Source organism: Perissodus microlepis, chromosome 15, assembly GCF_051167445.1.
Source record: "Perissodus microlepis isolate ML-2025 ecotype Zambia chromosome 15, ASM5116744v1, whole genome shotgun sequence".
NCBI classification, from domain to species: domain Eukaryota; kingdom Metazoa; phylum Chordata; class Actinopteri; order Cichliformes; family Cichlidae; genus Perissodus; species Perissodus microlepis.
This window is the reverse complement of record NC_140475.1, coordinates 27,444,362-27,461,003: the sequence shown is the minus strand read 5'-3', so window position 1 is coordinate 27,461,003 and position 16,642 is coordinate 27,444,362. Positions and strand designations below refer to the sequence as shown.

The window sequence follows — 16,642 nt, the reverse complement described above, 5'->3', positions numbered from 1 at the left end:
GAAATGATTACATCAGTTTATTTATTTATCTGTGTTTCTGTGAAACCTTGACAGCAAGTAAGATTTGTGACAGATTAGGAGCTTTTGAAAGTATTCATTAATATTTTTCATTCAAGTTCTCTTTGATGTGAACCAAAGAACCAAAGAATAATCCAATCAAGGTGACCTTGAAAATTCTCACAATGTACTGGTACTTCTAGCATGGGACTTGTTGAATGTTCACGTATGTGTTTTTTCCCAACAACCACCAATGCAAAATCCAACTTCATAGATAAAAAGATAAACAACAAAAGACAGTTATCGCAATCATTGTTAATTTTTGAACACACAAAAGCTATATATGGAAGCATCTGCTTTGGATGTAATGACTTGACAGAATATTCACAAAGCTTTTATTTAAACATTTTCAGACACGAAACCGGGGGTCTAGGATGGAAGGACTTTAAATCTTTAAAATCTTTAAATATGCAATGAGGGACTTGGAACTTGGTTATATACACATGCATTGGACAGACGTCTGCAGTTGTCAACATTTTTCTGTATTTCTTCCTTAAACATGTCAGTGTTTGAAAAAGCCAAATAAGAGCAATTAACAATAATCCCTAAACTCAGTATTAAAATAATGTACAGGCGCCAGCCTTCGAATAGATGCACCTATGGTATCAATTTGAAAACTCTGTGTTGCCCCCTTTTTCGAAAACCTCAAACTTGATATTTTTAGTAGTACTATTGTATCAATTTCAAAATTCTAAGTCACCTCATTCTGAAATGACGTAGGATTACATACACAAACTTGGGTGTCCATGCCGCCCTCGTGAAAGAGAGAGAGAGACCATGATTATTAGTACACTCTTATTTTTTATTAGTGAGCAAAACTGCTGAGAAGTCTCACCATGACAAACCAGAATAAAAGTTCAAATTCAAATCTGAACATGGTAATGGCTCTTCCATCTCTCTTCATTTATGAGATAGAGTTTTACACCATCCTCTTTACCACGCATCACTAAACAGCATCCACATATGTCCGCAGCAGGCCCATTCATGTGAGTCAAATCTGTGGGATTTTCACCAGTCAAAAATACAGCCATGAATGCACAACCTTCAAAGGCATGAGAAAAGCCACAGTGCAAAACCTCCCACGCTGGAACACCCGCCCACCCACGCACGCTGTTCATTTATTTGTAAGATGCTGGAGCTGGAATGCTACAAGCAAATGTGTTATGAATTTCTGAACACGAGAATCAACTTAGTGTTTTTCCAGCATGAAAATATCTCAGCATACTGCATTTAGCCTATTCGTACATTTCTGTGCCAACATTGGCATTAAAATGTCCCTCTCACATGTAGCAGGTGGATATAGAAGTAAGAAAGATTGCCACCCTTGACAGCATTATATATTTTCCCTTGTTTGACACACTGGAAAAATAAAAGTTAATTAACTATAAAGGATTAGTCCTATGTAATGAGTTGGCTAGATGGCTCTTCCTGCTTTTAGTATTATTAAGCCGTACAGCAAGTCAATTAGTTAGTGTCAGCTGGTTTAGAGGTGGAGAGAGAGAGAGCAAATTTACTCCCTTGGTTTTTACAGCATTAAACTGAGGGAGTCCACATGCGTTACCCCTCACCAGTTACCAAATAGGATGTTAAGTACTGTGTCATTTTCTAGACATGATTGGAAAAGCTCTGGGATTCATTACGGTGACTGATTGCTGGCAGGTGGAAGTGGATAAAAATAATGAGCCCATCTGGTAAAGCGTCCCTGGTTAGTAGCAGTACTAACATCGAAAGAGAACATTTCTAACCAAGATATTTTCATGACTGCACAAATTTGCATTTTTGTTTTGAATAATCTTTGCTGGTGGATCATTTTATTTTATCAGAAAAAAAAGCAGAGAACAAAACTGTCATATGAGTAAGAGAGAGAGAGAATATGTAGAACGCACTGTAAGTACCTAACAGTAAATTTACTCTTAATTAAAATCAGGGATCCATATCTTCAGCTTTATTTGACAGATACAGTGAAGAGAGGATAGGAAAGCAGGGGCAGACATGCAGCAAAGGGCTGCAGGTCGGACTACGAACCCAGGCCGACCACTCTCGGCCATATGGCATGTGGTCGCATGCTCAACGCATTGAGCTGAACTGGTGCCCCAGACCTTCCTTTTAACACTGTGTATATCTAGAATCATCTGTTAAATCTAATGTCAATTCCAATGTACATTAGACAAATATGATTAAACCTTTATTTCCAAATCAGCACAACAAGACAAAATCCATCTACAGTTTACGAGTAAACAACAATAGCATCAACACCAAAAATCTTGGTTTCAGTCCCATATTTTATCTCATGCTAAACCAACATGGTCAAACACCAGCAGCTGTCTGCTTAAAATAACAGTCTAAAAAGCATGTGGTGTTCTGATGTAGTGCATACTGGTAAGACTCTTCAAACAGTTCAGATTTAAGAAGCATTAAGACAGTAAGTTTGGCAGTGTTATGATCAAGGCTGCTTTCTAGTAAGAGTATAATTCATTTTATCACTGACAAACACTTGGGAGTCTTCACACCTGTCTCTGTGAAAATGCCTTTGTCTTTGAAAGCTTGTGCCACTCCAATGTGAGAAGAATCCCAATTAGAAGGTAGAAATGATGTAGCAGAGTGCATGGAAAGATCAAAAACAGTGACATGCTCGCTGATAGGTGTTCACAGCCATGTCAAACCAAGTCAGACGCTTCATGTGGCGTGAACAGGGATGTACTGGTTTCACCTGAAAACTGTCCAGTCCATTGAAATCGTACGTCTCCAAGAGTAACAATTCTTCTCATGAATGTTCTGATAACAGTTGCACAGCACAAAACTATGATGTCAAACTCATGACATTTGACTTTGAACATCTGGGTCGAATGCAAGCCTTTTATCTACTCTTTTTCTACACTGACTTTATCTCAGAGGTGATAAAACAGTTGCATTGATGAATACCTCCGAAGACCTGCTTTTTTAACACAACGAAAATTGATCAGGATTTATTGAGGAACTCGTAAAACTCCTAGCAGCTACTGGCTTAGCAGAGACTTGTAATGGGTTGAGGCCTTTGAAAAAAAGTATTTTTCTGACTCACGTTTTCTTCAGCCGTTTACACAGACACCATAATTTCACGTGACAAATTTGCAGCATTTATTTTCTCGATTTTCCTGATTTTGCAAGCAAATAAACAGATCTGACCAATCAGACACCCTTCATTTGGCAACAAGTGCACTCATAGCTCAATACTTTACTGAATATACAATGATATGGAAACAATAAAATAATCCTGTTTTTACCTCAGACACACCACTAAACGCTGCTCAGGGTCAATCCTTTCTCTGCCTCTTCAGATGTGGTCCCAACTCTGCCAACAAGAGCTCAAACTGCCCAAATGACATTATGAAATATCTCTAAAAGCAGCTACAGCTCCTTTTTTATTCGTAGTTTATGTTTTGAGAATATATTTTCGCAAAATACTTCTGATGTGTATATACTTTACATGACAAGTTTTCATTTGAAAAATTCAAAATTTCATGTCACTTTTTCTGCAGTGTGCTCAGTGTGTAAAGGCCTTTAGAGTTAAAGTTGTTTTTTGTTATAGCCACATGCCAGCAAGACTCATTTACAAAGTAGAAGATGCTACATTTCAAATCTGTTTTTTTGCATGCATGTGTCCTGTTGCTTCTTTTGGTTTGTTTCTGAAAGTAAAACTACAATAAGGGGGGAAAACTGTATTTTAATGTTTTTTTAATGGTTCTTTAATTGTGAGTCCTCTGTAACTACGACTCGTCATCATGTCAAACCATATTATGCCTCCATTCCCTCAATAAATTCTATCTATTCTAGAATTTTCCCATTTGCTTTCTCAAAAACATCAGTTTAGAGTTTGGACCTAGGGTTGAGGTCATCACCACTGATGACTTAGACCTCAGAGAGTTAAAAACAAAACAAAACAAAACAAAAAAGTCTTGAGGATCAGTGGGGAAAAAAATAATTAATCTAACTGATTTGCATGAAGCAATATTCACACTATCACTACATTCCCTTTTGCTTCTCTCTCTTTTTGTTTAGGGTTTGGAGGTATAGCTATAGGATTGGGTTAGTCATTACTCATTCCAATTTCATGAACAACAAGCCCATGTCTTCGGACTGTGAGAGAAAATCCAAGATACCATTCAGAAAACTTCCCCAGCCAGCCACTGTTTTCAAACTCCAAACTTTCTTTTTTGTGGTTAGAGATTTTCTATGAGCAGGCAGCGGGGGGAATTTATTCAATGAGTGTAGAAGCAGGAGGGAGAATAGCACGTGGCTGGAAGCATGACTGTCGCTCAATGCTAATCATCTTTGAAGGAAACTGACAATTCTCTCACTGTCTCGATGGTGAATTATGCAAAATTGAATGTCCAAATTTTAATGTGTGCATCCCTGCTAATACAAATGGATGACAAAGGCTGATTGGTGAGAGGTAACACATCAGCAGAGGAACAGAGGGTCCGGTTGCATTACTGTGATGTCCTCTACACCAGCAGTCCCCAACCTTTTTTGCACCATGGATCGGTTTAACGTCAGACAATATTTTCAGGGACTGGCCTTTAAGGTGTCGCGGATAAATACAACAAAATAAAATGATACAACCAAGACAAAAACTTTTCAAACTTTATTTTGTAAATATAATAATAAACATGAATTCACTGTGTAATTGTGTAACTTTATTAGCATCGTCCTCCCAAAATGTGCCAACAACATTGAGAGTAACATCCTCCTCTCTGCCCCTTAATGCCTTCTGGTCGCTATTGTAACGCGTAAATATTTCTTTCAAAATAAGACACACAACTATAACACGGGAAAAGACCCAGGGAAACAGAGTTAATGATAAAAACCCTGAAAACCATAAAATTCACAGCTCCGGGCCATCAACTCTGACGGCCCGGTACCAAACGACTCACGGACCGGTATCGGTCCATGTCCCGGGGTTGGCGGACCGCTGCTCTACACAATAACACTGTGACTCCCATCTTTTTAGAGCTATGACTGCAAGTCTGCAGAAAAGACCACACTCTCATTTGCTGTTTGCTCTCGCCATCTTCACCCACACACAAACACACCTACACACAGACGCACTACAGAACAAGCACGCCAAATAGAAATGGCAAATAAAGTGACTCTGGCTTTTTTCATCTCCCTCTTTTCTCAGAGTCTGCAGGTGGTTTAACATACATTTGGTAACTACAGTGAGGAACTTCAGTACTTGGTTCTTGTGCAGTATCTGAACAGCTAAGTATACTGACTGAAGGTGGAGAATAACAGCTTCTTAGAACCAATTTCAACCAGCAAAGGCAATTAACTTTCGGAGTTCTAAATGATTATAGGTGGTAACTCTAACCCCAACTGTTCCCTATACAACCCTATATTATGAAATAGAGCATAATGGACGTCTTTGGAAAAAAATGTGAATTTTTTTTTTAGTCAGTTAGCACAGCGGTCCCCAACCTTTTTTGCGCCACGGACCGGTTTATGCCCGACAATATTTTCATGGACCGGCCTTTAAGGTGTCGCGGATAAATACAACAAAATAAAACTAGTACCGGTACCGAAAAAAAGAAGATTTATTCATAACACACGTGAAAAGACCCAGGAAAACCGAGTTAACGATAAAAACGATAACAAAATAATGCTGAAAACCGATAAAAACCCTGAAAACCATACATTTCACACCTGAGCCTCAACTCTCGCGGCCCGGTACCAAACGACTCACGGACCGGTACCGGTCCGAGGCCCGGGGGTTGGGGACCGCTGAGTTAGCATGATTATTTTCCTTGGAGAAACAGTGTATCAAAATCTAAATTTAAATGTTTGGATTGCCTGGGGTTAGAGTTAAGGAAGGGATGGTCACTGATGACAACTTAGACCTTTGGGATAGTGGGGTTACCAAGGAGGTTAATCCTAGATCCCTTGTTAGTTTATATCTACCTAGATGCAATTTTTTTTTTATGGGGAAACAGACAGCAACAAGAAGCACTCATAAAGGCACGCCACTCAGGCAGTTTGTGTTTTGTATATATTCATTTTGTTTTCTTAGATTTCAAATATGACATGATGTGTGGACGCAAACTATAATCTAGTATTTAGAATCCTCCATATACCAATATAATTTCCTAAATGGCAGCAGAATTTTAATCATAGTTTTTAAAATAGCACATTTTATGAAAATGTGACCTTATGTGACCTTACAGAAAAGGTCAGCAGTTTAAAGTAATGTCCATCCATCTATCTATTCTCTTCTGCTTAACCTTATCAGGGTCGTGGGAGGTGCCAGAGCCTATCCCAGCTACCACAGGGCGAAAGGCATGGTACATCCTGGACAGATCACCAGTCCATCGCAGGGCTAACACGGACAACCATTCCACATTTATCATTCCCTATTAGTCTATATGATGTCAATACAAACACTGGTGGTAAGTTTGAAAATTCCTCTATATAGTATTGTCACTTTGACCTTCAGATCAACCTGTTGACCTTGAAGGAGAGGTCAAGAGTGAAATCATATTTTAATTCTTCACACAATACTTTCTATATGATCACAGTACACACCAAACTTGTAAGAATCACAGTTTCTAAGTTATAAGGCTTTATGTTGATTCTATAAAAAATAATTAAGTTGACCTTGAAGATCTTGGTGGATATAAACCAAAATTTAATGAATGATTAAAATACTACAGTCCACACTCCTATAAAGTGTTATCATAATTCATTGTGTTCATAGACAGAAAACATGACATGCATACACGAACGCAAATCCTACAAAAAACATAATTCCCTTGGCCAGCATAACTCAAGGTGGGTGTGTATTTGTCCTCAGTTATTGCACAGATGTACTGGTGTGCAGTACCTGCAATATTTTCTAATGTCTAGTCTGGGTGCTCTGTTTAAAAGAGAAGCATGTAATATTGTAGATTTTTGATTCTGAGCACTAGTGTGACATTCAGGTCACTAAAGCATTGCAGTCTTTTTTTGTTTCAATTAAGGCAAATCACGAAAATCAGGTCATAATCTTATTTTTTGTAGAACCAAAAGAGGTCAGGCAAGCTTTTATCTGCTGTAAGCTGGTACTTACACTCATGACCTTCCTGTCTCTAGCACTGGCTGTTTCGTTCGGGCCGTTTTCTGGTCACAATTACTAATTTGTGATGTGATCATCTTTAATAATTTGTTTTGACAACACTGATCATCTTTTGCACTGAGACAGCAGCTTCAACACATCTATACACCCTCTGAACATTTGCATGTACTCACCTTTTACCTTTCTGTCTAATGTGGTACAGCCTGTGCTGCCTGCCAACCACTACAGCAGTTAGTCAGGAATCAGAGAGGGATAAAGAGAGGGCAACAGATGAGAAGCTGTAGCTCAGAATAAAAGGATGAAGAGGCGAGTGGTGTTGTATCTCAAGCCTCTCCCAGGCTCCAGGTACAATCCTTAATGGATTGTAAGAGGGCAGTTTGTCACCAGCTGTCCAGCAGGCTATTTTCTGCTGAGAAGGGAGGCGGAAGGGTAAAAAATAACAGTCCTATTGTCCCACAGTCTGACCATTGGTCTCCTATAATGAAGGTCTCGGCTGCATTTGCCCTCTCCTCCTCTGGCCCATACCAAAAAGCTACTGAGTAATTACACTAAATTACTGCTGGGGCACACACACTTCCAAAACACATCCATCACATACTGAGAGAGCATGCCAGCTGCTCCCGCCCACCGTGGATTCTCCCAGTCAGGATGACTGTTAAACGTACTGGCTTATCACGCAGGTGGAGATGACAGAGGAGCCAATATCACAAGGAGGAGGTCTCAGAACAGAAAAGTGACCCAAACTCAATAAAAACGGATGAGCGGAATGAAAGTGAGGACGAACACTGGGGAACCCAGGGGCAATCTTCACATCCAAATCAATATCTAGGTGATGACAATACCGATAAACACCACTTTGCTTTTTTTGCAAGCAACAGGTAAATTTGTCCCAAGTTTAACCTCTATAGTACCTGCTTGGCTAATTGCAACTGGTTGCCCATGCTGTGTTTTACTTAGATGTGAGCTCAACCCTGTTCAAATGATAAAAGTGAAAATATTCCTGGGGCGTTCGGCAAATCTTTGATGTGGTCAAAAAAAAAAAAATCCTGTAAATGCTTATTGTTGGGTGGCATCTTAGGGCTTTAAGAACAACAAAACCAAAAACACAAAAACACTCGAGATAGGTACACGCAGTAAACTGTTATGATGTGGGAATGCTGGACTGCATCTGCCGGGGATGCAATAAGGAGACACAAATAACACTTTTGGATTGGCTACTTTCAAACCTCCTGCCCCCAAATACACATGTATTTCACCACCCTGAGAAATGTTTTCCTCTAAAAAAAAAAAAAAGCAGTTTCTGTGAAATTGCGAAAGTTTTCCTGAACAATTATTTGGTTTCAAATGCAAGCCAGTCGCATTTGATTCCATCCACTCATTTTTTTCCCCACTTATCCAGTTCACGGTCAATAGGATGCTGTAACCTAGTGTTTCCTAACCACTGTGCCGTGGCACCCCAATGATCAGCTGTGCCATGGAAGATTATCTGGTTCCACCTGATTAGTACTCTAAGCTATCAACGTGAGTAATGAGAAGAACAATTACATTCTTTTCCACTAGAGGGCAGTACAACTACCCGCTCTAATTAAATGGGTTGCCAACTGGCAGTAAAACAGAAGAAGACGAAGAAGAATTTACATAATAGTCATGCTGTGAGACGAGGCAGCACGTAATAGCAATAGATAAATATCTGAAAAGAACAAGCAGTCAGTGTGATTTGCGTTGTGGAGAAAATTCCGACCCAGATAAAGGCCCTAGCATGAGTAGTGGTGAGAAGAAAGCTAAAAAGGTATACTGGGGACAAACCGAACCAACCTATGCCTGGTGCGCAGGGGAAAATTATCAATATGCTTTTTGTGACATTTTTGTTTGGTGGTATGCCGTGTAATTTTTCAAATGTGAAAATCGGTGCTCCAAAAGTTTGGCAAACAGTGCTATAACATATCCCAGCACTTATCAAGGTGAGATGCAGGGTACATTGTATGTGGTTTTTCTTATATTTGTACCTATATTTCCAATCCTGTAGTGTATAATTGGGACACAACATTACCATCTTTATTCAACTCTCTCATTTGTGTGACTGTGAATAGTGAGGACGGTTGGGGGTTGAGAGCCACGTTTAAAGATACAAGTCAATAAGCAGGTGTGTTTAAAGGTAGGGGTAATCCATTTTTAATGCAATATTCAGCAGGAAGTGGAGTCTCGAAAGGACCTCGCGTAACTGTTCTAAATATAGCATCAAAGAGCCGTAAGATTGTTGATCTATTAAAAATGCACAGAGGGAAAAAAGTCAAATTTTTTCACATCAAAGATGAGCGAGTGATAGGATTTGTTTTCTCTTATGTTATTTTAGGAATGGTACTCAAACATGGGTGTTTCTGACAAATAATCACTTCAGACATTTTCAGAAACATTAAAGCACTTTCTTCAATTTATGAATCCCAAAAGTTCATTTTCACTTCGCCAGATTAACAATTCAGCACAACACCAACAAAAACATACACTCGCTGTGATTACATCACAAACCTTTCTGAAAGAGTCAACGTGAAGCAAAATTCAAAGGATTTCTTCTTGCAAGCAGTGTCTGCATCACTCAGACTGGTTATAATGATATACAGTCACCTCATTAAATTTTTTAGAATCTAATAACAATCCAACAGCACAGTTGTCTTCTTAGGAAAACATGCTGACATCAGGTAAGTGGTGATCAATCTAGGGTTAGGGCTTTATAGAATTTTTACCTGGTGTAACACTGAAATGACAACGACTTCCAACCCTGGATGAGACTTTTTTTTTTACCCGACTGTATTTATTTTCATGCAAACACAACATAAAAGAAATGGTCAGATGCAGATATTCATGCACATAGATGCAAGGAGCTCACTCACACACAGTGAAGTGCCTATTCTCATTGGCTTCAACAAATACAGGCTGTCAAACACATATACATATAAAATATACATGCACAGATACATTTTGCAGCAGTCAAGCAGCAGGAACACACTGAGAAGGAGAGGGCTTTGAAAATGCAAAAGACCAAATTTGCCATTTCACACCTCAGGGCAGCTCAGGAGGATGTGTTTAAAGCAGTGCCATACTCCTACTCAGATTCCAGGACACTGGTTGTCCTGAACTGTAGTAATGTAGCTATTTAAACACTCAGTGTATACCCCCCTAATTTCTACATAACAGGAAAACGAGGTAAGAAACTATGTAAACTTTCTCATTACACGGGACAGTGTCATTCTAAGTTCAGAATGGGCTGGGTATTTTTTAAAATACAGCTTCATATTTTTTTATTTATTTTATTATTTCTATATTAAGGCCTGTCAATGTTCAAGGATTAAGTCTCTGCCATATTTGTAATGTCATAAACTTGAACAAGTCAATTTACATTGGCTTGGCTTTACCTAATGGCAGAGTCTGACTGATTTTTTGGTCCATCGCAGGAGGGACCAGGGCTGGACTGGGACAAAAAATCAGCCCGGGCATTTTGACTAGAGACCGGCCCACCAGGTATTATAGGAAAAACCATAATGCCTTTGAATGAAAACAAACGTCGTTGTGACAGTGATGTACACTGTCTTGTTGGTACATATGTATCAATCTAATAAACTTAAACCTACACCATCCTCCCTATTCTGGTATTCTAAACAGTACTTAGCCGAAACCCAAAGACTGCTTGGTTGAGTTAACTTCCTGAACTATCTACAACATATGGTGGAAACCTGAAATTAAGACAGAGAAGACTAGAGGTGAGACATGATCATTACTGAATATTAAAAATAATAAATGACAGATGTAGTGGTATTTTCATAAACTATTTATTTACCACATCAATAAACAGCATGGCAGGGCAAAATATTTTTTCTAACATGGCAACCTTTTAAAAGTGAAAGGAGACAGAAAGACAGGTGAGAAAGAATAAAACTTAACTGACTTTTTGATGGCATTTTACACAAAGTACTAGTACAGTATCTAGAAAATGTGGGAAAATACTGGCATCATGTACAGTACTTTCTTCTGAAGAAATTACGTTGGGACCCTGAAAAAAACTTACTATGTACAATAATGGATTTCTATAATTTTGACATCAGATGAAAACTTTGGTTGTAAGATTCGGATAATTATTTGTTAAAATCTAGAAATTTTAAATGAGAATAAGAAAGAAAAGTATTTCTTTGTGCCCCCCTTTCCCTGTTAATGCTCTACCTGGCCCCATGGCAAAACTTTGCTAGACCCGTCCCTGCACAGTTACCTGCTGTCAGCTACATAGAAAAGGATCCTGGTGTAAGTTGTCTCTCAGAAACAGTTCATAGCTTTCCTTCAACTCATTCATGTCACCTAAAAAGTAAACCTGTTTCTCCATCACCTGTTCAGCTCTGGTGATTCAGTAAGGACATCTCCTGGTTTCATCTTCATGTTTCCCTCTCACCAGTTAACCAAACCGATATCATGACCAGCAGCTTTTACGGCTGTGGCTCCAACAAACATCAGCTGATACTAGAAAGTAATATTAAATAAATTCTAACAACAGCTTATCAAGTTTAAAGGCACTTCTGCTGCTTAACGCGACCTCCGCTAGTTTCCTCTTTCTGGCGCAAAGCGGGAGATAAACAAGCAAGAGAGACGGGACTTGCGGCAGAAACGCCGATCAGCTGATCATTGATCAGTTTCATGATTGAAGTAGCAGCAGGAGAGGGAGGGGGGAGAATGAGAGAAGAAGAGGCAGCTGACAGCGTAAAGACACAGAATAACTCCAGCTTTTTGTCTTTTTTTGTATTGCAGCTGAAGTACGGGACAAATCGCGTTTATTTTCAGCTTAATACCAAACGCATAATATTAACGCTGAATACCAGAGGATTCCATTTTTTACGGGACGGTAGGCAACTCTACAAACTAACCATATGAATAAAATAAAGTTCACCAGTAACATTATAGCACCCACCCAACTGTATAGAAACTCTGTCATGCTAGCTAGTACACAGTACGAGTTATTGTAACTGACTGTAAAAAGTTAGCACAACGAAAATAAACTACACCTAAACTTGGTTTATATCTGACCCAGATAGACTGCAGGTCATAATTTCTTACCTGAAGCTCATTTCACCTGACAGTCGGACCAGCGGCCGCCTTGGGTCTCTCCACCTCCGCCTCCCCTTTGCCCCATCCACCTGCTGGCCTCCACCACTTGCTAATTTTACTGAATCTGTGAAAGCTCCACCATAGCCACTACCAAACAATTGAGTTATTTTTACACGTCTGCCAGCATCTGTCCAATCCGCCACCTTTCACGAAAAAAAGACAACAACAACAAAATATCGGCCCATTTAAAACGAAAAATTACCATCTGTTACAGGCATGGCCCTTTAAGGGTGAAGCCTGATGGGAAATGTATTCGGGATGTGTGTAGCGGGACTGCCTGGTGTGGGTGTGTAGAGAGAGAGCGGAGAAGGGGAAAAGTAACGGTTAGCTACAGAAGAGACGAAAAGAAAAGAAATAAAAGGAATATAATACTCCCTCGACAGCCAGAGTTGTGTCGGCGATGCTCGCTGTGAGTAAACTGTTTCAGCCCACTGTTTCAGCCCACTGTTTCAGCCCACTGTACGCGGTGTTCGTGCCTTGGAGAAGAAATAAAGTTCGGTGAAGCAGTTTCCTACGCCTCCTTCGATCTTTTTGCTAGCGGAGTTGACCTGTATAGTAAGCTGGTTGCCGGCTACGAGCCAGTTACGGAACCTTCAGGTAACTGCCAGAGGTTTCCTTACTACGGTTCGGGGGTAACACATCGGCCCACCGGGCAAATGCCCGGTATGCCCAATGGCCAGTCCAGCTATGGGAGGGACTGCAATAAAAATTAGTTTTAGTGAAATATACAACTTTCAGTGCCTTTGAAGATTCTCAGTAAGATACTAACATGCAAAATAGGTTAACTTGTTGTGGCAAATTCACTGAGGCCAGGAAAATGGACCAGACATCAATTATAGAAACAATAGTCTTTATATGAGACTTCAAAAAAGGGGTGTACAACACAAAAAAACTGACCAACATCAAAGCAAGATTTATAACGGCTTCCTACAAGATTTTTTTCCCCTAGGTAAACACGAGTACCCTCCATCTCTACTGAAAGGGATTTGGGGGAATGCAGTCTTCTAAAGGTAATATGTATTAAATGCTTAAATGCAGGAAATTAAATCCATAATGAACAGCTCTCGATAAATCACTGACAATAAATCTAAATAAATAACCCCAAAAATGCTGTTATCAAATCAAATCGACAACATAACTTCTGACATATAGACAATTAACAGCATTGGCTATATAAATGTAAAATTGTTTATTACACATTTTCATCCAAATTTGAATTTGTGCTTTTATTAAAGAATAAAGATTGTTATACCAATAGTGACATAGTGAAGTTGGCTGTTTTTCTCTATTATCTAAAAAAAAAAAAAAAAAAAAAAAAAAAAATCAGTTCTTCATGTGATTAATTTGTAATAACTTTAATTACGATCTGATTCAAAACTTATTCAATCTGTGTTGTAAGTCTTAGCATCTTTGCCTTATAGTCAGGTACAGAAGTGTGTAGATAGTTAATGTTATTTTTGACTCTGTACACCAGATGATTAATAGTAATTGAACAATTTATTAACAAACTGTTTCAATGCCAGGTGAGACCCAATTATTCCAGAAAACACATCTGGAGTTGATTCCAGCTGTTGAACTTGTATTTGTTAGTTCACTGAAACTCTCAATATGATGTCCAAAAAGATCTTGAGACAAATAAAGGAGGTCATGATTAATCATTATTGAAAAAAACAGACCTACCAGAGAGTTAATGAAAACTTCAGGAGTAGCTAACTCACTACCCATCTGGTAAATTCTTGAAAGGATATAACGTAAAAGCCAGCTCAGCAAATGCAAAAGGCCTGAAAGACTACAGATAACAACTAGGTGGTCTCATAAATCCTTATTTGTTTAAGAAAACCATCACATCTACAAGTAAAGAACATTTTGGATGATTGAGGTGTGTTTTTTTTGAAAGTCTACAATCGAGACATGCCTTTATGACCATAAATACTGAAGGTTTACAAAAAGGTTCAAACCACTGGTTACACACAAAAAAATAAATTGATTGGCAAATGCTTCAAAGTGGAAATCGGCAATGATCCAAAACACCACGACAAAAGCAATCCAAAAGTTTCTGAAGGCATATTAATGAGAGCCAGCCACTAGTTACTTTGTCCAGTTACTATTTAGCTTCTATGTACACAAATGGCTGAAATTCCTAAACAGTTCATGTGATGCATTTAATATAATACTCTTGTTAAACCCCTAAATTAAAGCTGAAAATATGTGCTTCACTTTGATTTAAAATTCACTGTGCTGGATGCAACATTTAGGAAATAGAAAAACTCCATAACACTTATGGAGCTGTCTGTATGTGTAAAGAAGAGTCTTTTAATAAGAACTTATTTCCTACATATACAAAGGTGTTTAAATAGAATATGCATATAAATCCATGTACAGAGCAGAGATGATAAAATCTGAGACATTAGTTGACTAAATGTACAAAGTTCAAGTAGCTGTTCAAGCAACACAAAACCTTTTTTCATGAATAGTTTAATCCCCCATAGATATCAACAGTTAACCATATCACGCATTATTCGAGCCCTTTAATTCAACTGTTTGGTGTATTTGGTTTATCTTTCACATCAAACAAGAGGATGTCTTAAAGCCTCCATGAAAATGTTGATACCTTATTGCATTTCGTAGACTTTGTCTTTGAGAATACTTAAAATATCATTGTTTAGGTTTAACATTGTTTAACTAATCATAAAAATAATCAAGATAAATGTATATAATTTACTTAATAGACATATAACTTACATAAATTGTTTGCCTTTGTTTGACCTTGAAGACGGCCTAGTAATTTCAAACACAATTGATTTCCTTCATAGAAACAGAAACATTAATTCTTATGATACATTTGTATATGAACACACTTTTGCATTCCCTCCTACAGGTTCTTCAAACAAGGCACATGATAACTTAAGAACCTGAAGCAAGTCTGATACAGCTTCTGCCTGCAGTAGAAGCTTCAGATTCCCTTAATCCCTGTCACACTCATAAATAATGAATTATATGGCTGGCCAATTAGTGGTAGGTAATATGTTAAACTTGGAGGAATATGAGGACGACATTAAAGATAGCTCCAGTTGTCATAATCCGCTGTGTGGCAGGCAGGTTAGGACCCAAACACAGGACTCCAAGAGCACAGAGGTAAGCTCATAAACAGCTTTATTGCTGGGCTCTCCCAAAAGCTCAAAACACAAAAACCTAGGTTCAACTCAAACCGGAAACTAACTTGCCTAAAGAAACACAAACTCACAGAGCACACAGCTCTGTGGCTGAGGACCAGCACCAGATGGAAGGAGGCACAAACCACATACACAAGAGGGAATCGGGGGAGAGAGAGGCAACGCATGAGGAACACGGCTGGACATAATCTAACTGATGAGACAGGGGAAGCTAAACTGAACAAGATGCACACAGTACAAGAGACTGTCAGAGTAAAGCACGAAAGCCCACACACTGAGAAACAAACTAAGACACAGGGGCTTGACATTGGAACCAGGAAGAAACAGGTATGAAGACAGAATGCAGAGAACAGACAGACACACAAACAAGACCAGGAACACAACCGGGTGGACTATACATAGCTTTCTATGTACAGAAAGATGGTAATACTCTGAGAAACCAGGGATAACGGACATAAACAGAAGACTGAAGCTCAACCCCAAACCTCAGAAAATAACATATTAAGGAGCCAGAAATCATCATCCTACACTAAAATAAAATAAGTCCAGAACCAAAACTCAAAATCATGGGTCACCAACCCCAGACCATGTCACCGATCCAGGTAGGAGTTCACATTCCTCATCACATTTTGCTGCACGCTGGTAAATCAATAGATGAAACTATCTTTTATGCGCAACTCTGAATTCTAACACGTTAGCATGAGCAGCATCCAATCTGTTTGAAGAGCACGCACGTTTATAAATGGATATTCCACATGCACATATCACTTCCATGTCACAGCTGACATGCTTATGTATCTGTGCCATCTCGTATCTCTCTCCCCTGCTTCCCTGATTTTTTTTTGACCAGGTGTATTCATGGCAATGGTGAGTAATGAGTGCTAAATACACAAGTGCTGTTTGTGTGTTTCTAGGTCTGCTATTTCCTAAACGACATTACCCTGACAGTGATGTGAAGATCAATACTATTTGACGTCAAAAGGAGCAGCTGCACCATAACATCTCTCTTTAAATCTGCACAAACACGCTGTTACATATATTCAGCTCCCTTTAGCCATTCAGACCCCTGGAAATCTGTTCCAACCAAATTTTAACTTACTTACAACAAATGTCTCTGAAAACATCTCAAGCTGTTTTGCATAGTGACAGAATTTACAAAATTCAACATATTGCAGAACTT

General features: G+C 38.8%; 1 protein-coding gene across 1 annotated transcript in view; it reads right to left on the bottom strand.

Moving 5' to 3' along the window:
- Positions 1 to 16,642, bottom strand: part of ptchd4 (patched domain containing 4) — a 60,341-nt gene that overhangs the window by 12,264 nt on the left and 31,435 nt on the right. The window lies entirely within an intron of this gene.